The sequence below is a fragment of the Gossypium hirsutum genome, chromosome A01 (assembly GCF_007990345.1).
Source record: "Gossypium hirsutum isolate 1008001.06 chromosome A01, Gossypium_hirsutum_v2.1, whole genome shotgun sequence".
Lineage (NCBI taxonomy): Eukaryota > Viridiplantae > Streptophyta > Magnoliopsida > Malvales > Malvaceae > Gossypium > Gossypium hirsutum.
In genome coordinates, this window is record NC_053424.1 from 80,426,260 (window position 1) to 80,452,270 (window position 26,011).

The 26,011-nt window shown below is 35.7% G+C and overlaps 1 non-coding gene across 1 annotated transcript; it reads right to left on the reverse strand.

Annotated features, from left to right (window-relative positions):
• Positions 1-9,682: 9,682 nt before the first annotated feature.
• On the reverse strand, positions 9,683-9,789 carry LOC121207648 (small nucleolar RNA R71). Its single transcript, XR_005902748.1, has one exon. It is a non-coding gene; the product is annotated as a small nucleolar RNA R71 (small nucleolar RNA).
• Between the last annotated feature and the right edge of the window lie 16,222 nt (positions 9,790-26,011).

A 26,011-nucleotide genomic window follows, 5' to 3' on the forward strand; every position in this document is an offset into this window, starting at 1 on the left:
ATACGTGGCAACAGGTATTTATTCTTTATGGTCACTTTATTCAACTGACGATAGTCGATGCACAATCTCATGGTTCCATCCTTCTTTTTCACAAACAGCACTGGTGCGCCCCATGGTGAAGAACTCGATCGAGCGAAGCCTCTATCAGTCAATTCTTGCAATTGAGCTTTCAATTCCTTTAATTCCGTTAATGCCATACGATACGGGGCTATTGAGATTGGCGTGGTACCAGGTACAATCTCGATGCCGAATTCCACCTCTCGAACCGGTGGCAACCCCGGTAACTCCTCAAGAAAAACATCTGAATACTCACAAACCACCGGTACTGATTCAAGTTTCCTTTCCGTCTCTTTGCTATCAAATACATACGCAAGGTATGTTTCACACCCCTTTTTCACATATCTCTGAGCGGTCATTGAAGATATTATCGCTGGCACCCCTTTCAAATCGGTAGACTCAACTTGGACTACCTCATTATTTGTACTCCTCAAATCAATGGTTTTCCTTTTGCAGTTCACCACTGCATCATGTACAGTCAACCAATCCATACCAAGAATAACATCGAATTCGTCAACCGGTAAAAGCATCAAATCGGCCGGAAAACAGGATTCTCGGGTTATTAGAGAGCATCTCTTACACACTTTATCAACAAGTACGTATTGGCCCAAAGGGTTTGACACTCGAATTAGGAACTCAGTAGACTCAACAGGTAGAGTCTTACTGGATGCTAAGGTTTCACATACATATGAATGAGTAGAGCCAGGGTCAATCAATGCAATCACTGTAGTATCAAAGAGAGTGAAAGTACCAGTGATGACGTCAGGAGAGGATGCCTCCTCTCGTGCGCGAATGGCATATGCTCTGGAAGGAGTACGGGTCTCGGTTCGAACAGCCATATCAGAGGCCCCTCTCTGACTACCACCCCTACCCCCTGAAATTCTCGGTGGTCTACCTCTAGCTGTCATTCCACTAGGTCTTGCACCTTGCATCTTATTCTTCTCATCAAGCTCTGTGCAATCTCTAATGAAGTGGTCCTTCGAGCCGCATCCGTAACAGGCCCTGTTAGTAGACTTACCCCAACATTCACCTAGGTGTCGTCTTCCGCATTGGGGGCATTCAGGTTTCTCGTGACGATTATTGCCCACACTAGCTACCGAAGTAGCTCGGGAGTCCGTCGATGGTCGTGCTCTAATGGAAATTCCCGCTGTCATCTTTGATTTATTAGTGTCCTCCCTGAACTTCTTTACAGCCTAGAATGGAGCTTTACCCGTCGATCTTTTACGATAATCTCTAGCTTCAAATTCAGCCTTCTTCTTCTCCTTTCCAAATTCTTCCGCCTTGCAGGCTCGTTCAACTAGTGTTACGAATTCTTTTATCTCCAAAATACCCACTAGTAGCTTTAAATCTTCATTCAATCCTTCTTCGAATCTTTTGCACATAGCAACCTCATCATCCACACACTCCCGGGCATACCGACTGAGTCTTACGAACTCATGTTCGTATTCAGATACTATCATACGGCCTTGCTTGAGTTCCAAGAATTCCTTACATTTTTGATCGATGAACCGTTGACTAATATATTTCTTTCGAAATTCCGTTTGAAAGAAATCCCAAGTAACTCGTTCGTTTGGGACTATGGAAATCAAGGTCCTCCACCAATAGTAGGCTGAGTCCCGCAACAAGGATATAGCACACTTTAGACATTCATCGGGTGTGCATGACAGTTCATCAAACATCCGAATGGTGTTATCAAGCCAGAACTCGGCCCTTTCGGCATCATCAGTAACTATGGCCCTAAACTCCTCGGCCCCGCGCTTCCTAATCAAGTCTACAGGTGGCTTACTCAGCCTCACAGGATCAGTAACTGATGGCATTACGAGCTCTTGGGGTGGATTATTCAAATTCGGGAATTGTTGGACAGCCGGATTGGTTCGGGCATATTGCGCGACCCACTCATTCATCATGGTAAAGAAGGCTTGTTTAGCCCCCTCACCTTGATTATTCGCAGATGACTGAGGTTCAACAGGCGGCGTCCCTTGTGCAGGAGCAGCCGCTACACTTTCAACGTAATCCGCTAAGGTTCTCTCTACACCGGGATCCATTTACTAATCAAAACAAAAATTTTAACCGTCAGAAGTCATCACACATTTAAACATTAACATTAAGGCATGTATAGCTAGACTCATACGCGCTATGGTAGTCCTAGAACTGACTAAACCATAGCTCTGATACCAATCAAATGTAACACCCCGAACCCGAGACCGTCGCCGGAGTCGAACACGAGGTGTTAACAGACTTCAAACCACTTATTAAAAATTTCCCAGACAAGCTACCAATCTGCATACTAGTCGCTTTAAAAATCATATCTTGAGTTATGAAACTCGAAATCCAGTTCCGTAAATTTTCCCCGGAACTAGGCTCATATATATATATGGTAGAATTTTTGTAGAATTTTTGGTCTGGCAAATTTGTACAGTTTATTAGTTAAAGTCGTCCCTATTCCTGGGTTCGACTACTCTGACCTTTGTGCATTACGACTTAGATATCTCCCTTTACAGAGCTTCAATACTTATGCCATTTGTTTCTAATGAAACTAGACTCAAAATGGAATCTATACAAATAAGGCATGACTTCTAATTGTCTCTGATTAATTTATGGCGAATCTCTAAAGTCAGAAAGGGGATCCAGAAATCGCTCTGGTCCTATTTCACAAGGGTTTAATTATCTCCTAACATACAGCTCATATGGTCGTTTTGTTTCTTCCATATGAAAATAGACTCATCGAGCTTCGATTAAATAATTTATTCATTATTTAATTCCATTCCTACTATTTTTTTTGATTTTTCAATCTCACATCACTGCTGCTGCCAGCATCTGTTACTAAAGCAACTATGCCTATTTCGTGATATCTCCTTGATCTAACTAATAATTCATCATGCATATCACAAATTATGATCATGACTAGCCATGCCAAAGGCTAATCATTGACAAACATCTCCCTATTACACTATTGCCATATCATGAATTTTAACACCAAAATTAATCAACCATGACATATGGCATAAAAATCGATTAGGCCTCAACTATTATTCAACCAAAACCGAATTGGCCCAATATCAGTCATGACCACATTATAAAACCCATTTACTACGTTTTATAACTAAGTATCATAGGACCTAAAGTCCAAATTAACATTTATGCCATTTTCGCATGGCTGAAAGTTTACATACCAAAGTTCAAACACAACATAATAGCCTATACATGCCGAAATGTTCTCCTAAACCGACTAAGAAGAAAGTACCAAAACTTGCTAGCTGGTGTGATGACTTCGATGACGGCCCGATCACGCAAAAAGAGACGAGTCCAAGAAACCTAAAATAGGTGACAAGGAAACACCGAGTGAGTATATAACTCAGTAAGTCATAAGCAATGCACTACCATCCATTAATAACATTTCACAAGAGGAAACAAAATGGAACGAGGCTAGTTACTCCATCCATACCGAACTATGCCATAGTTCCTTAGACCTATCGGTTCAATCTCATACCAAGTCATGCATTCACATTCCATATACTAATCAATAGGATATTTGAGGCATTTTCATACATCATTTTATTTTCGTTACAATCATACAACTAAACGACCTTTCACCTATTCCACGATAAATCTTATGTACGTGACTTCAATATAATTGTCACATAGGTTCAAACTTACCAAGCTCAACTCCAAATATAAACATAGCGCCTATTAGCCATGAACTCAAGGTACTCACCCGATCCGCTGTCCGTGATCAACTCAATCATGTCGCACACTTAGTGTCCATAGTGATTCAAAAATATATATTAAGTCCGCACACTCAGTGCTATATAATCAACTCGCACACTTAGTGCTATATAATCAAACTCGCACACTTAGTGCTGTACAATTTAAACCCGCACACTTAGTGCCAATCTCATGATCATAAATGTTTATACCCGCACACTTAGTGCCGAAATCAACAACTCAATACATCTCACCTCTTTTCTTTTCATTCAACACTTTCATCACCACATACATACATGTATATAAATTTATCATTCCATTCAGCATAATTACATAGACATTATGTCTATTTAGATCAATACAAAATATATGCTTGGTGACTTACCTTATGTTGGGGAAAACGATTCCAACTCGGCTACTTGATGTTCTTTCCTTTGCCCTTGCTTGCCTCTCCACCTTTAACTTCTTGAGCTAAATCGATAAATTAACTAGTTTAACCGTCTTGCTAAATATTTATATCAAAATATTAATGATTTCATAGCATAGGAGACACATGGCCAATTCTTATCTTTCTACCCCATGCTTTTGAACTATTTGGTTAACAACCATATACTATCACCCTATTGTCGATAATCCAATCAAGGATAGTATCACAATTGTGTACACCCATATAGCCGAATGTGCAAGATTAAATTCAACATCACCTATATACTTAATTAGATGGCCGAATATACCAAATTAAACTCAACATTAAATGTCACAAGAACCCTAATCTAATTTGCAAATTGCTTGGCCAAAGACTCACAAGTGCCTTATCTATAACCTATTCGGCCTTACTACTTAAACTTAGCCTTTCATACACTTATATCTAATGTCATAGAGATGCCAAATCCTTAAGTGTTCCAACATCTAACTTACTCAATTCAACACATCGAACAACATTTATACCGATTTTGCTAGCACACAAGCCTTTGGCCGAATGTCATTAACCTCTAGTCACCTAAATTTTTATTCTTTAAAACTCATCCAACACTACATTCGGCACCTCCAACCTATAATTTAGATATTCTCAAGTTCATTCACAAGTACATTTATATGACACATATAGCATTAACATTTTTCAACATGAATCTATAACATGACCGAATACTCATGCACATACATACATAAAGAGAACTCAAATAACACCCAAAAATCTCCTTTCCAAAGTGCATATATACCCATACATACGGCAACTTCCATTCTTATCTCCCAACAATGAATTCATGAATTTAGCTATGGGTTAACTAGACTATACACTTATCAACTTAATCTCAACATCAATTAGAATAAAATCACAATGCATACATTTCCTTTGAACTAGCCATGGCCGAATGCCTTGGTTTCTTTTTTTCAATCTTTCCTTTCTCAATTTCGGCAATGAAGGAGATGAAAGATGAGCCTTCCTTCCTCTTTTTTTTCTTTACTTTATTTCACTAATATTATTTTTTTCTCACATAATGCGATTTCTGATTTTAATAACTAATTAAACATATATATTTGCCCATCAACACCCATCTTGGCTGGCCACTATAAAGAAAATTGGGCAATTTGACATGCAAGTCCACCCTTGTGTTGACATGCACTAATAAACCATTTAAAATTAGTCTATCATATTTCACCATGTCTCATATTGATCCCTATTTAATAATTTCTCATGCAATTGGAAAAATTAGGGAATGAAATGTCCACACATGCATGTACACACATAATAAGCATAGAATATAACAATTAATTATTTTACGACTCGGTTTTGTGGTCCCGAAACCACTTTCCGACTAGGGTCACATTAGGGCTGTCACAACTTATACATGCATTCATAAATCTTAAGTAAAATTACTCATAGCATTCATTTAACTTCTCTAGTTATACATATAGCATCATACAAAAGCCAATTTAACATGAATAATTATCTCAATATAAACTTTCCTTTCATCTTATCTCATCTTTCATATTTCCCGAACAATTCTTATTCACAATTTATTCATTATCACATAAACATCATGAACCATTATTCTTACATTTTATGAGCCTCAACTCATCATAAACATACTGTCTGTACTATCAAACTTAGCTCAGTTGGAGTGCACATCTGTGTGACAAAACATTTATATCTGGGTTGGGAGTCGTCACACTATCATAGTTCAATATGGCATGTATAGCTAGACTCTTACTCATACTGAATATTCTGAGAACCGATTAAACCTTTGCTTTGATAGTAATAAATATAACACCCCTTACCCGAGACCGTCGCCAGAGTCGAGCACGAGGCGTTACTTGACTTAACTTACTAATTCGAGACATAAATTTTCTTTTAAAATTAATTTATTTACCTTCATTCAATATGTCCCTAAAAAGGGCCCTTGAGACCCTAAAACATGCAATTGAAATGGTTCGGGACCAAACCAGGAACTTTAAAAATTTTCCGAATACTTAGACAAATCAAAACAATTTATTTCATTATTCCTTATAAAACTGCCCACCTGCATCATAGTCACTAAATAAATCATAACTTGAGTCACAAAACGAAAAATTTATATTCGTGAATTTTCCCTGAAACTAGACTCATATATCTTCCTACCAATTTTTTTCTAGAATTTTTCGTCTAGCCAATTAGTACAGTTTATTAGTTAAAGTTTCCCCTGTTGCACTGTTCGACTACTCTGACTTCTCCTCACTACGAATCAATTTTCTCCCTGTACAGAATTCAAATAACCATGCAGTTTGTTTCTCTTGAAATGAGATTCACTAAGGAATCTAGAAAATATAAACTATAACTCCTAATTCTTTTTGTATAATTTTTAGTGAATTTATAAAGTCAAAAAAGGGGATTCAAAAATTGCTCTGACCCTGTCTCACTAAAATTCAAATATCTCTTAATATACACTTCTTTTGCTTACTATGTTTCTTTCATATGAAAATAGACTCAATAAGATTTAATTATAAATCTCATTCATCACCAAATTCCATTCTTACTATTCTTGGTGATTTTTCAAGATTACATCACTGCTGCTGTTCAATGCTGTTTTAATGCTAATTTCACATTTTCATGATTTCTTTGTATTAACTATCATTTAGGCATACATAACACCCAAACATGTTCTTTATTAGCCATTTCAATAGCTAATAATTATCAAATATTTACATACCATTCTTTAGCCATATCATAAGGACATACACACAAAATGGCTAAGTCCCTATATGTGCCATAAACTAGAACATTTGTGAACGAAGATACCCATTTGGTAACTTGATAGTTGATAATGTGAAGTGATCTCCGACGACCTCCAACTCAAGCTTGCTTTTAAGTACTCTAAAACATGGGAAAGTGAAAGAAGTAAGCTTATAAAACTTAGTAAGTTCACATGTAAAATAATAAGCATTAGCAATAAGCTTATAAAACTTAGTAAGTTCACATGTAAAATAATAAGCATTAGCAATCAATTTAGCTTACTACTATGCTGTCATAATTTGCTTAAATAATGTTTAGTTCTTACTTTCCCATCTTACTCATTGGTAACCTTACCAAAGGCTCAGAATACAAAAGGCACCTTACTTAATAGCTTGCTTACATACCTGCAACATCTCACTTAACACATGAGTACTCTTTCATAATATAGGCATATTGCCAATCATGTCATAAAGTGTCACAAGCATAACTGAAAACTTATCACTTACTTAATACTTGATAATCTCAATTACTTACAATCTTAATGTTAAATAAGCCTTAAATGCATACCTTTACTCTTTCTTCATGTTCTCACCTTGTCGTTTCTTTTACTTACTCTTTGGATTACTCAGGAACCTTTTCCTTTTTGAACTTACCATTGCCATGTCTTGACATGGTCTTATGTGGTAGCCTTGCCTTATGAACTCACCAATGCCATGCCTTGGCATGGTTTTACATGGGACCTTTGCCTTATAGTAACTCGTCAATACCATGTCTTGACATGGTCTTACATGATTTCCTTACCTTATAAAACTTATCAATGCCATGCCTTGGCATGGTCTTACATGATATCCTTATCTTACCAAATGCCATGTTCCAAACATAGTCTTACATGGTATCCTTGTCTTACTAAATACCATGTTCCAAACATGGTCTTACATGGTATCCTTGTCTAAGTGCCAATGCCACATCTTGATGTGGTCTTACATGGAGTTCTTAATCAATGCTGATGCCATGTCTTGACATGGTCTTACACGGGATCCTTTCCTTACCAATGCCATATCTTGACATGGTCTTACATGGTATCATAACTGTCAATTCGTCCTTAAATGCCATGTTATCAACATGGTCTTTTCTATCAATTCTTCCTTAATTGCCATGGTACAACCATGGACTTTGAGATATCAATGCCTTGTCAAGTGATAGCTGAAACATACTTGCTCAAATTCTCAAGGTTAGTCGCGTAACTCAATAATAACAATACTAATAACAATAATTGCATAACAATAAAATGCTACTCAACTTAGATACTTACATTCTCAATCTCATCATATCATCAACTTAACTTATTCTCATCAAACCATGCTAGTCAATACTTTCTTGTTATCATACAAAGTCATAATACAATATATGGTCTTACATATAAATTATACTAGTTCTCTTTCTAATATGCATTATTAAATGCTTATTAAACATATGAACTTACCTCGATACCAAAACGACCATTTTACCAACTTTCCCGATTTTTGGTTTTTCTCCCGTTCTAGGTCCAAATCTCCCTTTCTGGGACCTAAAAAATTATATTTCACTTATTCAATTAATGTACCATCCAAAACATTCCTAACTCAAACTTTGGCAAAATTACAATTTTGCCCCTAAATATTTGCAGAATTACGATTTTGCCTCTAGGCTCCAAAATTAAAATTTATCCATTTTTCTTATGTTTTATGACACGCTGAACATTTTTCCCTTCTATGGAAACATCAAATTCACACTCTATCATGTATTTATGAACAATAGATATTTTTACCGATTATGTCGTTTTACTCGTTTTCACTTAAAATCGCTTAGCAAAAGTTGGTTAACATAATTTCAAGCTTTATATTCTACCATAAAACATCAAAATAAACACATTTAACCTATTGGTATTTTTCCAAATATGAACCCTAGCATGAATTATTGCTAGAATAAGCTAAATCAATTTACTGAGACTTTAAAAACGTAAAGAACATTAAAAACGAGGCTAGAACGGACTTACTATTGAGCTTGGAAAGCTTGGAAACCCTAACCATGGCTTCCCCCATGCTATATTCAGCCTCCATGAAGAAGATGGACCAATTTTGGCTTTATTTTCCCTTTTTAATTCTTTTAATTACTAAATGACCAAAATGCCTTTAAAGGCTTTTCATTCAAATTTGTCCTATTCTTGCCCATTTTTGTCCAAACTTAAATATAATGGTCTAATTACTAAATAAGGACCTCCACTTTAAAACCCATTTCAATTAAATCCCCTTTATTATCTAGAACACACATTTTGCTAATTTTACAATTTAGTCCTAATTATCAAATTAGGCACTTATACATAAAATTTCTTCACGAAATTTTCACACAATTATTCAATCAATGAATAAACCTTAAAACTTAATCGGAATAAAAAATTTTTGACCTCAAATTCATGGTTTCATAACCAACTTTCTGTTTAGGCCCTTTTTCGGGATGTTACATCTTCACCTAAGACTATTTATGGAGGTGAGTGACCCTGTCAAATTAGTTGGAGTACCTAAAGATGCATTATGATTGAAGCTATTCCCATATTTGCTAAGGGAAAGAGCTTGAGCCTAGTTGAATTCATTGCCACCAAACTCAATTTCTACATGGTAAGAGTTAGCCGAAAGATTTCTCATGAAGTATTTCCTGCCTAGCAAGAATGCTAAGTTGAGGAACGAGATCACTACCTTCCAACAAATGGATGATGAGTCCTTGTATGAGGCATGGGAACAATATAAAGAACTATTACGAAAATGCCCTCATCACAAAATCCCACATTGCATCCAACTTGAGACATTTTATAATGGTCTCAATGCTCACACGAGGATAGTAGTGGATGCTTCTGCTAACGGTGCTCTCCTTTCTACATCTTATAATGTAACACCCCAAACCCAGCCCAGACGTTATGGCCGGATCTAACGTGTCACATTGAAGTTTTTAAGAAAAACCCATGCCTCTTTCAACGTCCTTCTTAGTGTTTTAAAAGATAGTCTTTGCTAAGTTAATAAAGTGAATGGAAGCTGTGCACCAGGTAGGTATCCGAAATAGAGGAGGTGAGCCTAGAAGGCTGCTTAAGTACCAAGCTCTTGATTGGATCCAATCCTAGACATGCCCACAACCATTGGCACACTTTGGTGCTAGGTTAGGTTTTGAGAAAAATGAGTTGGAATTCATTTAAGTAGATATTTTTAATAAACCGATTAATTGTATCGTTGCGTTATTTTGAAAACAATTATCATTTTGGAAATGCGCCCTAGGTCTAACTCATATTGTTATCAGAAAAATATAGGGTATAAGATGAAATAATCCCAGAAAAATAATTAAAATGGCCTTATTACAACCCAAAACCAAATAATAATATTAATAAGATAAAACTTATAAAGAAATAAATCGGCTACTTATTGCAATTAAAAGAAACGGAAATAGTAGTGTGGCCATCTCCGAGTCCCTCGCAGCTCCAAACCATCTAAGCTTAGGGATTATCTGCACAGTTAGAAATGGGGTGAGTTTACGAAAACTCAGTGTGTAACCCCAATAACAAACAAATAGTAAATAACACGGTATCAGTACAATCTAGGCCAAAGCCCTATTTAGTCTTGACATATACTGGGCCGAAGCCTTTCCATAAATCATATCACTGGGCCGAAGCCTTTTCATAAATCATATCACTGGGCCGAAGCCTTTACTGTAAACGGTATGGCCCTTAGGCCCATTTCAATATCACATGTAATGTCAATGGATGTATGCAAGCCCATTTCAATATCACATATAATGTCAATGGATGTGTGCAAGCCCATTTCAATATCACATGTAATGTCAATGAATGTATGCAAGCCCATTTGGGGAGACTACTCGACCCACCATCCGCTACTCTCCACCCGTACCAACCAAGCTCTCCATGTGGGGAATAACTCAACCCACCCAACCAAACTCTCCACTGGCAGCATAGCTGCTTTATCATATAACTGGAGGCCTAGCCTCTTTTAATAACTGGGGCAAAGCCCTTTCTAATAAACTGGGGCAAAGCCCTTTTTGGTAAACTGGGGCAGAGCCCTTTTAGCATTTCCTCTATCAATATAACCCATATCCCATGCAATATGTCATGTATGTAGAATGTCATGCCCATATTTGAATCAAAAAATCACAGTCAAGTCATTCATATCACCAACATATATTCACAATCAAATCCGTCAACCACACAGTCCAAGTCAGTCACTTGCCCATAAGGGCAAAATAGTCATTTTTCATATTATAAGGGTATTTTCGTAATTTTACCAAAAATCAGGGTTTTCCATGTTCATTACAATTGTCAATATTTCCAAGTGTTTAAATAATGATCTTTAACCCACTTATCAAATTCGAGCTTTTGGGCCCAAAACCCCTAATGGGCCCTACGAATGCTGATTTAGCCTACTAAGCCTGCTTAACCCAAATTTTACAACAATACTAACCGTGTTAACATGCAACTTTTCCAAATTCCATTTTCTATCAATTTTACCCAAATGGGCCCAAAAGCCCATTTGGCCCAATTCCTACCCATTGAGGCCAAACTTACCATCGTGCACAAAATTGAGTTCTTACCCGTTCCATCGATCCAAACACCGATCTTATCGTATTTATCACATCTATACCCACACGCAACATTACAAGTTCCTGAAATGCTGGTATTTTAGCATTTCGGCTTCTCAGCAGATATTAATCTAAGCTACTACGAGGGTTAGTACACACCTGTTATAGGTTGAAGTTGAAACGTTTCCATAATCAATCACCTATGATAACCACCACCTGTCACTCAAACTTAACTAATCCAATATCAATATATGTAAATCCTAAGCACATCAGTCATACGGAACATAAGATCGTATTCGTCATTTTACCATACAAGGGTATTACAGTCACTTTACCCTACAAGGGCTTTACGGTCTTTTTACCTATTTGGGGTATTTTAGTCATTTCATCCTACAAGGGTGTTTTGGTAAATCTACAAACCAAGGGTATTTCAGTAATTTTGTAAACCAATGGTATTTCTATAATTTTTAGAAAGTCAAGGATATTTTTATAATTTTGTAAATTAGGGGTATTTTGGTAATTTTACAAATTGAGGGTATTTCGGTAATTTCACAAACCAGTGGTATTTCGGTAATTTTACAAACCAGGGGTATTTTGGTAATTTTACAAACTAGGGGTATTTTGGTAATTCTATCCTATAGGGGTATTTCAGTAATTTCACAATCGAGGGTAAAACGGTAATTTTGTAAACTGAGGGTAAAATGGTAATTCTATAAATCAAGGGTAAAACGGTAATTTTGTAAATCGAGGGTGAAACGATAATTCTATAAATCGAGGGCAAAATGGTAATTCTACAAATCGAGGGCATTTCAGTAATTTGGTAAACTAAAGTATTCTAAACAGGGATAACAATACGAATGGGCCTAAAGCCTATTCTCGGCCCAAATGAGCCCACACACTCGTGTGGCCCTTTTAGCCCAAATCTAGCCACAAATATGAGATTCACCTAGCCTAGTCCAATATTTACCACATAATCAAACAACTTATCCAATTGGGCCCGTTGGCCCATTAGGCCCACATGACCCCTTTCGGCCCATCGCGGCCCGAAGTAGCCATCCTACAGCTAGAGTAGCGAGAAAATACACACTTGATAGGAGACTGGAGTTAATCCATGCTCCAAGCACTCTTAGTCGACACCCAACCCAAACGAGCACGCCATACAGCGAAAGGGATCAGCCAAGAAAAGGTACCTTTACTCTCCTCATGGTTCCCTCTATTTAAAGCCAGCTTCGCAACCACTCTTATGTTAGCTTCCCGATGTGGGATCCCTCCAACATCAGAGTTTAAATTCAACACCAACTCTTGCCGCCCCCTGTTAGCAAAATCAATGCTCCTTGCTTGCCATGGGATTCGAACCCATGCCTCCCCTTAAATGCTCCACACGCTACTTGCCACTAAGCCACAAGGCTTTTTGTGTCATATTTTATCCCCAATTAATTATAAGGTCTAAAGGACAAAGTCCAGGTTCCCTTAAAAAAAAAACCAAAATAAATTGCAAGAGCCAAGGCTTAAACCTAGGCTCCCATACAACCTTAATGACGCCACAACCATTAGACTACAAGCTTCCTTGTGTCATTTATTTAACAAAATAATTTAAAAACCCTCATCCAAGCATCCAGTTTTTTTTTTCACTTAATACCAAAATTTTTGCTAAAGCCCAAGTTTGACCCAAGATTTCTCTAACACTTCTCAGGGCCATTAACCACAAAAGCAGACATTTAATTGTGTTATTTCATTACACAATTAAATACCTATATACAACCTCCTTTACGGACCCGCACTCAAGGCCCAATACTTCTAGGCCCAAATTCGGGGTGTTACATATAATGAGGCTTATGAAATCATCGAGAGGATCACCAGTAACAATTATCAATGGCCAACCAATCGAGCCGTGTCAGGAAGATGAGTTGCTGGAATACATGAAGTGGACGCTCTCACTTCACTTGCATCTCAGGTATCTTTAATATCCTCAATGCTTAAGAATCTTACCACTAATGGGTCTAACAGTTTTGCAGCCCAACCACCTCACCAATTTGAGAGTATAGCCCGTGTTTATTGTGGGGAAGGACATTTGTTCGAAGAATGTCCATCAAACCCCGAATCTATATATTATATGGGTAACCAGAACCAAAATCGAGGAAGGCAAGGACTACAATCCAACTTCTATAACCCATCGTGGCGAAACCACACGAATTTTTCCTGGAGTAACTAAGGGGCTGGAACCAGTAACAACTATGCCCAATCTAGACTGACTCAACCGCCTAGTTTTTCCCAAAAGTTCAGAACCCAGTTCAAGCTGAAACATCCAATAGCTTGGAAAACCTGCTGAAGGCATACATGGTGAAAAATGACGACTTAATTCAAAGCCAAGCAACTACATTGAAGAATCTGGAAAACCAAATGGGCCAACTTGTAATTGAACTTAGAAATTGACCACAAGGAGCTTTACCTAGTGATACAGAGAATCCAAGAAATCCGAGCAAGGAACATTGCAAAGCATTAACATTGAGGAGACAGTAGAGCCCAACACTATCGAAGCCGAAAAGGAGCCAGCTGATGCTCAAGACTCAGAGGAAGTTCAATCGAGTGTTGAAATTCCAGTTTCACAAGAACCAGAATTTGCAAAACCCGACGAGGTAATTCCAGAACCAGCTAATTTTGATCAACTAACAACTCGTTAGATGCAAAATTGCCACAAAAAATGAATCAACCAGTTCCAGTAAAGAAACCTCCACCACCCTACCCTCAAAGGCTTCAGAAGCAGAAGCAGGAAATTCAATTCAAGAAATTCCTAGACGTACTCAAGCAACTTCACATCAACATTCCGTTGGTTGAAGCACTTGAACAAATGCCGAACTACGTCAAATTCATGAAGGATATCCTGTCCAAAAAATGAAGACTTGGAGAATTTGAGACGGTAGCTCTGACAAAGGAATGCAGCGCATATCTTCAAGACAAACTACCCCCAAAATTGAAGGATCCTGGATGTTTTACCATACCTTGCAACATTGGAGCAATGTATTGTGGTAAGGCACTATGTGATTTGGGTGCAAGTATAAACTTGATGCCTATGTCAATATTTAGAAAGTTGGGGATAGGTGAAGTTAGACCTACTACGGTTACACTTCAACTAGCAGATCGATCTTTAGCACATCAAGAAGGAAAAATCGAGGACGTATTGGTACGAGTAGATAAATTTATCTTCCCTGCCAATTTTGTTATCCTAGACTTTGAAGCAGACAAAGAAGTGTCGATTATCCTAGGAAGATTGTTCTTAGCAACCAGAAGGATCCTTATTTATGTGCAGAAGGGTGAGCTTACTATGCATGTTCAGGTTGATCAGGTAACACTTAACGTTTTTAAGTCTATGCAATTTCCTGATACAATTGATGATTGTTCTGCAGTATCCGATTTAAAGGATTTAATAGTGGAAAAGGAGCTCAACTATGTTGATGATCCATTAGAACAAATTTTGACATCAGATCCTCCAAATGATGAAGAGGAGGATGAATACTTAGCTTTGTTATAAGCTAATCAAAAGGGATTTAAATCGCAACCCTGCTTTAAATCTTTGGAGTTAGAGAAAAGGGATTATGCCTAACCAAAAGCATCAATCGAAGAGCCACCTAAATTAGAACTGAAGTTACTTCCCTCACATTTGAAATATGTTCATTTAGGTAACTCTTCTACTCTGCCTGTGATTGTTTCAGCAGAGTTAACTACTGAGCAAGTAGAGAAACTCATCTTGGTGTTGAAGCAATTCAAGAAGGCTATCGGATGGACCATAGCCAATATCCACGGTATTAGTCCATCTGTATGCATGCACAAGATTATCTTGGAAGATGGCAAAAAAGGGACGGTTGATGGACAATGAAGACTGAACCCCATCATGAAGGACGTAGTGAAAAAGGAGATTATCAAGTGGTTAGATACGGGTATCATTTATCCCATCTCAGACAGTTCGTGTGTAATACCCCTAACCCGTATTCGTCGCCAGAATAGGGTCCTGAGGTATTACTGAACAAAAACACAACTCTGAACATTCACACAAGTCATATTCATATATGTAAACAATGTCTAATTAATTGTTAATCATGAAATTATTAATATATAATACATAAAAAAATACAAATCGTATAATGAACATTGTAATGATATTCGAATATCTAATAAACATCAATCATTTTAAGTCATATTTTTATATATGTATAAATTAAATCAAATAAAATCTTACACAAGGCATTTTAGAAATTAACTTATACTGCATTAATAATCCATGAATGGTCAAATAAATTTCAATAAATAAATAAAATTTATACACATTTTAATCATAATGAAATGGAATTATTTCCGAACATCAATAATGATGCTAATCAAGCTTAGTTCACATACTAAAAGTATACTTAATTATTTATTTATAGTTAACCAATTTATAACACAGTAGCGACTTGAATTGCACTCATTTTACATGCCAAAATGTATATATACAACTAGTCTTTTTACCACCAATTTGGACATTTAAACATTAAATATATTGGACATACCTTCTATATAAGTCCAAACCAAGGTCAATTACATACATAGTCCTGGGCATTATAATCAACCATATTCATTGTCTCATTTTAACAAAGCATATCAACCAACTTCACACATATTTATATATATACCATAGCCGAATCAACTAATATACTTACGAACAGGTATATTTATTTGTACCATGATAGATACATCAACTACTTAGATATATAAATGCAAAAGCCAAATCATCAATCAATTTATTCAATACATAAATCTAGTATCACACTGAATATACTTTTCAACCAAATTTAACTACTATTATCATCATAAGTCATATCCGAATCATTTTAACTAAGAGTGACACATCAACATGATTCATACCATATGTATATCATGTCTAACTCTTTCAAACCACATCCAAATCATCAAGTAACTTCAATCACATATCACATATACCTCTATCTATGAATAACTTTAGCCGACCATTTGCATGCACATCTTAAGTCATCAACCATTTTTAAAGCATATAGTACCTAACACAAATATTATACATTCATAGCACATAACCTCAAGACTAAAATGAACATAAACCATACTTAGCATAACCGAATTCAAACATAAAAGATTAGCCACTTTTGCATGGCTTAGATTATACACAACCAAAATCCAACATTTCAAAACATAATCCAACCTATACATGCCATAGGTCTGAATATTCAGCTTATAAATACCGAAGACAGTCGATAGTGTGATAAGCTTTTTTGATGATTTCCCGAGCTTTTAGCTTGAGTCCAAAATCCATAAAATAGAGATAATAAGAATATACATACAGAGTAAGCTTTCACAGCTTAGTAAGTCATAAACAAATAAATGACTAATTGACATAATCAAATCATTTATGCTAAACCAAATTATACTATCATAGTTACTTTAAATCTTAAGCTTACAATCCCATGTATTTTATATGTAATTTCACATCTAGATTATTTATGGCCGAATGAGCATTTATACATCTAAACCAACTATCATTAAATTTTCTAGCCAAAATCTCTTTATCGTAACTTGTATACATATACATCTATATACGTAAATTCATAAGTCAAAGGATAATAATCACATACATATTTAGATTATATACATATATATGAGCAAAATATCTTTTTCATACATAAAGGTTACCTTGACTGAATGCTCAAATAGTTAAATGAACAAATTATCATTAAATTTTAAAAGCCAAAATCTCATTTTATAACCAAATATGCCTCCACTCATATATACGAGCTCATAAACCAAGATACAACTTCACATACATACTCTTATTATATGGCCGAATATACAAGATCATATATACACATATTCAAGAATCCTTTTAACAATACTCATATTTCTTGTTCATAAGGCCAAATACACTTCTTTTGTTCACATACATTTTTCATTTACATAACACACATTTTGTAACCAATATCAAATGACTTTCTTACCTTATTTCAAGTATATAATAAGCTAATTCGTACCTGGTCAATCAGCTCGTTTTACATATTCATTCACAACTTGTCATTGCCCGATGGACCATTCGGAATTGAATAGGACACTTGGATAATCACACATATCGTACAATGCCAACGTCCTAGACATGGTCTTACATGTAACCTCATATCGATGCCACTGTCCCAGATAGGGTCTTACTCATAAACACATATCGATGCAAATTCCCAGACGTGGTCTTACACGTAATCACATATCAATGCCAACATCCTAGACGTGGTCTTACACAAAATCACATATCGATGCCAGCGTCCCAAACATGGTCTTACATGTAAATATCACATATACATCCATGTATGAACTTTAACTTGGACAAAATACACATACACATATGTTCATTAACAAAGTTACCATTCACTTCCAAAGTCACAATATCATCATATAGTCGAATATATATTTGCAATTAGTATACATATAATCAACACTTTGACATGTATAGTTCATGTCATCACTTCGAATACCAAAACTTATTCATTACTTTATCATCAAACATAATTTATTTTTCATTACTCAATTCCAATTTGTAATTCAATACTAATTATTACAATTATTTATAGATCACCTATATTGAAATTTAACAACATCTATTTGCTTATAGACTTACCTCGGACGATGTAAAACGGAATGGGACAGCTAGTCGACAACTTTCGTTTTCCCCCGATCCAAATCTGATTTCTTTGGTTCTTGATCTAATCATATTCAAATTAAGCTTATTCAAACATATTTTCATTCAATTTAGTCCAAAAACACTTATATGGGCAAATTACCATTTTACCCCTGACTTTTTCACTTTTTATAATTTAGTCCCTATTGCACAAAACACAAAATATGCAAAATTTCCCTATACCCATGTTTAGCCAAATCTTACCCATTACCATACAAGTCCATATATTTCATTTATCTCACATTTCAGTCCTTCAAATTATTATTATTGCAATTTAGTCCTAATTACTCAAAATCATCAAAAACTCCAATACAAAACATGTTAATCTAAAACATATCTTTCATATTTCATCATCAAACAAAAAAATCACAAGCTCTCAACAATGGCATAACTCAAAATATTCACCAAAATAAAAAATTCAAGTATGGGTTTACTAGTACTCGAAGCAATGATCTCAAAAACATAAAAATTATCAAAAATCGAGTAAAAACGAACCTTAAATCATGCTTGGGAGGTGGCCGAACCTTGAAACCTTATTCTTTTCTTTCTTTTTTTCATATTCGGTCATGTAAGAATAATATCCACATTGATTTTTTAATTATATGTTTATATTATATACATTTTATTACCTAATTTACTTATTTAACCTTGGTATTTTAATATAAAACATTTATAATGGTTGTCCACAACCGTCCACCATTATAAATTATGGTTTAATTGCAACATAAAACCTCCATATTAAAAGAAAAACAACTATTCAACCCTTTTACACTTTACCACCCAATTTTCCTTTTACGCTATTAAGTCCTTTTATTTAATCGGACACTCAAATGAAAAAATTAAATCACGAAAATTTCACACGCTAATTCACACATAATAAACACAGAAAATAATTTTTAAATATTTTTTTGACTTGGATTCGTGCTCCCGAAACCACCATTCTAACTAGGGTCTATATCGGGCTGCTACATCGTGGGTAAGTCCGGTCCAGTGTGTGCCAAAGAAGGGAGGTACCACAGTCATAGAGAACGAGAATAATGAGTTGATACCAACTAGAATAGTTACGGGATGGAGGATTTGCATCGATTACCAGAAGCTGAATAAGGCGACTAGGAAAGATCACTTTCCTTTGCCGTTCTTCGACCAGATGCTGGATAGACTCACGGGGTGAGACTATTACTGTTTTCTCGATGGATACTCAAGGTATAATTAGATTACAGTAGCACCGGAAGATCAACACAAGACAACGTTCACCTGCCCGTATGGTACATTTGCATTTTGACTCATGCCATTTGGTTTATGTAATGCACCTGCTACATTTCAAAGATGTATGATGTCTATTTTTACTGACATGGTTGAGAAGTACTTGGAAGTTTTTATGGATGACTTTTCAGTATTCGGAGATACTTACGATGATTGCTTAGCCAATCTAGCTAGGGTACTAGGACGATGCGAAGAAACGAACCTCGTACTTAACTGGGAGAAGTGCCATTTCATGGTACGAGAAGGAATTATTTTAGGGCATCGGATAACCAGACATGGAATCGAGGTAGACAAAGCAAAGGTAGATGTTATTGAGAAGCTCCCACCTCCTATATCTGTAAAGGGTGTTAGGAGCTTTTTGGGCCACGCCAGTTTCTATCGAAGATTTATCAAGGACTTCTCCAAAATTGTTAAACCCTTATGCAAATTATTGGAGAAGGACACGATGTTCAAGTTTGATGATGAATGCTTAAGAGCTTTCAAGGATTTGAAGAGTCAATTAGTTACGGCACCCATAATCGTCACACCAGACTAGGATTTGCCATTTGAATTAATGTCTGATGTAAGTGACTTCGTGATAGGAGCTGTCATGGGCTAGCGAAGGAAAAAGTTTTTCATCCCATCTACTATGCAAGCTGGACTCTTATAGAAGCTCAACTGAACTATACGGTAACAAAAAAAGAGTTACTTACTATTGTATTTGCTTTAGACAAGTTTCGATCTTATCTTGTAGGTACCAAAGTAACTGTCTATACGGACCACTCGGCAATTAAGTATTTGCTTGCTAAGAAAGACGCTAAGCCGAGACTGATTCGATGGGTACTTCTACTTCAAGAGTTCGATCTAGAAATTTAAGATCGAAAGGGGGTAGAAAACCAAGTAGTAGATCACTTGTCCAAATTGGAGCTGCAAGAAGGGAATTCTCCTATTATACGAATTCAGGAAATGTTTCCAGATGAACACATACTGAAGGTAAGTCATGTCTACAATACCCATTGGTTTGCTGATATTGCTGACTATTTAGCTTGTGGTTTGATGCCAATTGATAAGACTTATCAATAAAGGATAAAGTTGATTCACGATGTGAAGTACTATTTTTGGGCAGAGCCATATTTGTTTAAAAGGTGTGCAGATCAGATGATTAGGAGATGTGTGGCAGAAGATAAAGTACAAAATATTTTATACCATTGTCACTCAGCTTCGAGTGGGGGACACTTCGGAGGTACTTGTACAGCGGCCAAAGTATTGCAACCAGATTCTTTTGACTAACACTATTTAAAGATGCATATACGTACGTAAAGAGTTGTGACTGATGTCAAAGGGTCGAAAATGTCACCAACAGAAATGAGATGCCTTGAATAAACATCACTAAGGTATAATTGTTCGATGTATGGGATATTGACTTTCTTGGTCCTTTCCCTCCACCTTTTGGTCACAAATATATATTGGTAGCAGTGGACTATGAGTCCAAGTGGGTCGAGGCTGAAGCTTATCCGACAAACGATGCTAGGGTTGTAATTAAGTTCTTGCAGAAATACGTGTTCAAAAGGTTTGGAACCCCAAGAGCTATCATTAGTGATGAAGGGTCCCACTTCATGAACAAGTGGTTAAAATGGTTATTAGACAAGCACTGAGTGAAACACAAGGTTGCAATAGCTTACCATCTGCAGACGAATGGGCAAGCTGAACTGGCAAATAAAGAGATCAAAGGCATACTTGAGAAGGTAGTTTGCCCAAACCGATGAGATTGGTCCAAAAAGCTGGACGATGCTTTATGGGCTGACAAAACAGCATACAAGACACCTTTAGGGATGTCACCCTATAGGTTGGTCTTTGGGTAAGCATGTCATCTACCCTTAGAGTTAGAGCACAAGGCTTACTGGGCTCTTTGACAACTCAACTTGGATCCTAAGCTTGCTAAAGAGAAATGGATGCTTCAACTCAATGAGCTAGAGGAACTTCCGATGTTTTCCTATGAAAATGCCAAATTACTCAAGGAGAGACTTAAGAAATGGCATGACAAGCACATTCGAGTTCAAGAATTTGAAGTAGGTCAGCAAGTTTTGTTATTTAATTCTAGACTAAAGCTCTTTCCAGGTAAGCTAAAATCACATTGGTCCGGTCCATTTACGATTCATCGCATCTATCCATAGGGAGTTGTCGGGCTCTAAGGTAAGGGAGGTAATTTTCAAGTTAATGCTCAGCACCTGAAACACTATTGGGGAGATAAGATTGAACGGAATGAAATTTCATTCATTTTATCGGATGTTTAAGATTTTCTTATTTTCCTTTTTAATAAATGATTTAGGGTATATTTTAAAGATTAATATGTTTAAATAAATTCTGTCTAGGATATTGGAACTTAAGTGGGACCTCTTGTGACCCCTCCAATCTTTCTTGGGAATTGATTTTAACATAATTTTCATAAAAATTATTCTCTATATAGAAATTTCAATTTTTTATTTTTCAAATAAAAGGGTCAATTTTGATCCAATTCTTAAATTGCAACTCAATTCCAAATTTTCATTAAGTCTAGGGACTTAATTGAATCGTTTTTAAAATTTGGTTGCTCTTTTCGTAAATAATAAAAACTAGATGCCTCTTTTTGTAAATATTTTCAAAAGGCTTCCAGAATAAATATTTTTAGTTTAATAAAAAAATGATAATTATTAATATATAATTATATCCATTATAATATATATTAATTATTATCAATTTTAGGATTAGTGTTAATTTAATAATACTTTTTTGATAAGTTTTTAATAATAATAATAAGATGATAATCTTTAATGCATAATTATATCTATTATAATTTATATATTAATCTTTATCAATTTAGCATAGAATTAGGATTAGTCTTAATCATATTTTATATTTTTTAAATAAATTAATTAGCAATTAATAATTTAATATGCATATATCTAATTATTAATTGTTGTTATCTTTGTATAGGATTAGAACTTATAATTTTTATTAATTAAATTGTTTTAAGAATTCTACTCTAATTCATATTTTTCCCTCTATAAATTCCACCCATCTTCCTATTCATCTATCACTCAAAACCCAAAGCAATAAAACACCAAAGTGCCGAAACCCTTTGCCCAGCAGCCACTGGTTAGCAGCACATGCTGCACGTCCTAGCAGGCCGCAAGCACGTCCAGCTCCATCGCCCGCTTGCTGCACCAGCCTCAGCTCGCGCTAGGCCTTCATCCTGCACGCTATACCTGCCTTCCGCACCATCCTGCGCGTGCCTAATTGCTACCTGCTGCTGAACGCCCGTGTCGCTACCTGCTTCTGGCCCTACTGTACATCACTGCTCCCACATGCACCACACCTGCACGCCCTAGCTACTTGTGTGACATTCTTCATTCATCCATCCTAAGCCACAAACCATCCAACCCTCTTTTTAAATTTCCATCTTTTCCTTCATTATTATTTTTTTTATTTCTAGACAAAAGGTGGTAAGACCTAGTTTTCTCTTAATTTTTAATTTTATTCAATTAGTTAGTTTTTCAATTCATTGAATTATTAATAATTTTTATTAAATTTTTTGAGAAAATAATTCGTCCATCTTAGGATCAGGTTAAACATACCTCGTAAGAGAACTCGTGCTTCTGCTCAAATTGATGAAACACAAAACAAGTTCCACTATGAAGAAGCCAGAGTGAGATACGAAAGTATCTTCAAAAATCAATAGATACATCCAGAGAAAGGCTTTACATTAAAAGCAAGCAACTACAGAGACTTTATGGCAAGTATTCGTCAAGTTGTTGAAACTCTCAATTGGGAGCTATTTTGTGAAAAGAGACCTAGTGTGGACGAGGAGCTAGTTCGTGAGTTCTATGCGAATTTAACTTCAAGCGAGATGACAGAAGTTCTAGTTCGCGAAATCAAGGTACCGATAAATTCAAATGCTATTAATGAGTTCTTTGAATTACCTAATTTCGAAAATGATGAATATTTCACATTGATGAGCAATATCAAGCCTAAAAATTTGCAAGAAATTCTCGAGGAACTGACAGTTCAGGGTTCTACATGGACTGTGTCAAAACAAGGAATCCAGACTTGTCAAAAAGAATATTTGACGTCACTCGCGAAGGTATGGTTTTACTTCATCCGATTCAGCCTTATGCCTAGCTCACATGGGACTACAATCTCATTAGAGTGAATGGTCTTATTGTCCTTGGTCCTAACTGGTAAGACCATTGATGTGGGGAAGATCATCCTGAGGGAAATATGGAGTTGTGCTATTAAACGCTCTGGCTCTGCTCACTTCCCCTTTACAATAACAATTTTATGCTTGAAAGCTAAAATTCTTGCGAATGTAAGGAAGACAGGGTATAGCCAAGGCACAATCATGGATTGGGACCTTTACTGAGTAGCTGAAGACTCAGTTTTACAGCAACAAGTTGAAGAAAGTGAGGAATCGGAGGACCCTGATGAAAAAGAATATCCCACAATGCAATCATTTGAAGTCCCTAATAAGGTAGAATTAGTGGAGCCAGAAGCTGAACCTGATGCTGAAACTTCAATGTTTAAAGCTCAATTGCCTAGCCCAAACCTTCGAGATGAGCTATCAAAATTGATGGACTTAATGCAACATATGCAATGGCAGCAACAAGCCTACTGGAGATACTCAAAAATAAGGGATGACTCGATGAGAAGTGCTTTTAAGAAAATATACAATGACTGTTTATTTTTGTGCCTGAGTTTCCAGATTTCATATTTGAACCATGGAGTCCATTATCAAAGAAGGAGCGAAGCGATTCGTGCAAAGGCAATAATGATGGAGCAAAAGATGAGTCTAGAACGGAAGGATCTGCAAATAAATAAAAGAAAGGGATCTTGACTTTACTTTATTTTTGTTCTTAGACTATTTTTAGGATTAAGTTTAATTAGGATTTTTTTTATTTTTGCATAATAAAACAAGAGAGGAAAATCACTAATGTGAGCAAGTCACAAAGTATAAAGTGTGGAAATAGATATATATATGTCTAGGATTGGATTTAGGAAGAGCTTGGTACTTAAGCAGTCAAATTGACTCACCTCTTCTTTTCTAAAATCCTACTTGGTGTATAGTATCTATTCACTTTAAACAATGAGGACATTGTTCATTTTAAGTTGGGGGGACCGAAAAATTGAATTATTTCCACTCAGAATAAATTTTTCTTTTAATTATGATTAGGATATTTTTTGTTCAAAAATTTGAATTTTGTTAAGTATGCTCAATTTGATTATGAATAAAGTTCTATTATTTTAGTAAATTGTTATGTTAGCTTAATAATGACGTGAATGTATTTTTAATAAAGCATGCAAATTTGTACCATAAAATTTTTAGTTCTTTAGGAAAGTTAGGTATGCATGAAAGTTTAAGTCTTTAGAATTGATTTAGTAGTTTCTTGAGGTGAAATCCTAGGGAGCATGGAACGTTGGAAATGATTTAGGCAACTATTGTTTGGACCGTTTGAGCCTTTCAAGCCCTCCATGGTAAAATTTTATCCTTTGAAACACAACTTTGAGACTATATGGCCTAATTTTATTTGACCCTTGCAATGATTAGCCATTACTTTTCACTTAATGATCTTAAAATTGTCCCAAACACTAGACTCAGTAATATTCAAAATGAACATCAAAAATAAGTTTGGGGGAGTGGAAAAGAAGTATCAATTGCTCAAGAATTGCAGTACACAAAGTAAGTGTCGTGTTAGCTAAAAAAAAGAAGAAGAACAAAAAAAGAGAGGGCACATGTATTTGAAAGAGATGTACAAAAGAGCATATGAAAGTCAAGTTGGTGTATTGAAGGTAAAAATTTCGAAGGTTCGATTGACGTTGAGTCTAGGGTTTTTAAACCAAAATTTATCCATCTTTCACCTACCCTTAGCCTAGCCACGTTACAACCTTGATAAAAACCTATTGATTCAAAGTCCTAATGCTACCTACATTAGTGGAGAGAAATTGCTACGATCAATATATGAAGACATAAGTTAAGCTTAATGATTGCAGCTTAGTCTTGAATAAAAGAATAAAAATTAAATTGGGAAGGGTTAGCATGCCTTTGTTACAAAAGCATTTAGTCTAAGTTTTGCTATTATAATAAGTTGTTGAATTTAATTTTAATAATATGTATACTTAAGTAGCATAACTATCAGATTTCTTGTCTTTAAGCATAAGTATTTTAAATTCATAATTTTGGGAAAAATGTTGTTCTGAAGGAATTTTTCAAGGATGATTTCGAGAAATTCTTTTCAAAATTTGTGCATTACTCGAGACGAGCAATAAATTAAGTTTGGGGTGTGGAAACACAAAAATTTATATACTTTTTTATACCCATTCTTACTTAAATTCATGCAAATTCGGTTAAATTCTTATCGAAAAATAATTAAATATTATAAAATAATTAAATTGTGCTAAAAATATGAACATGGTGAATTTAG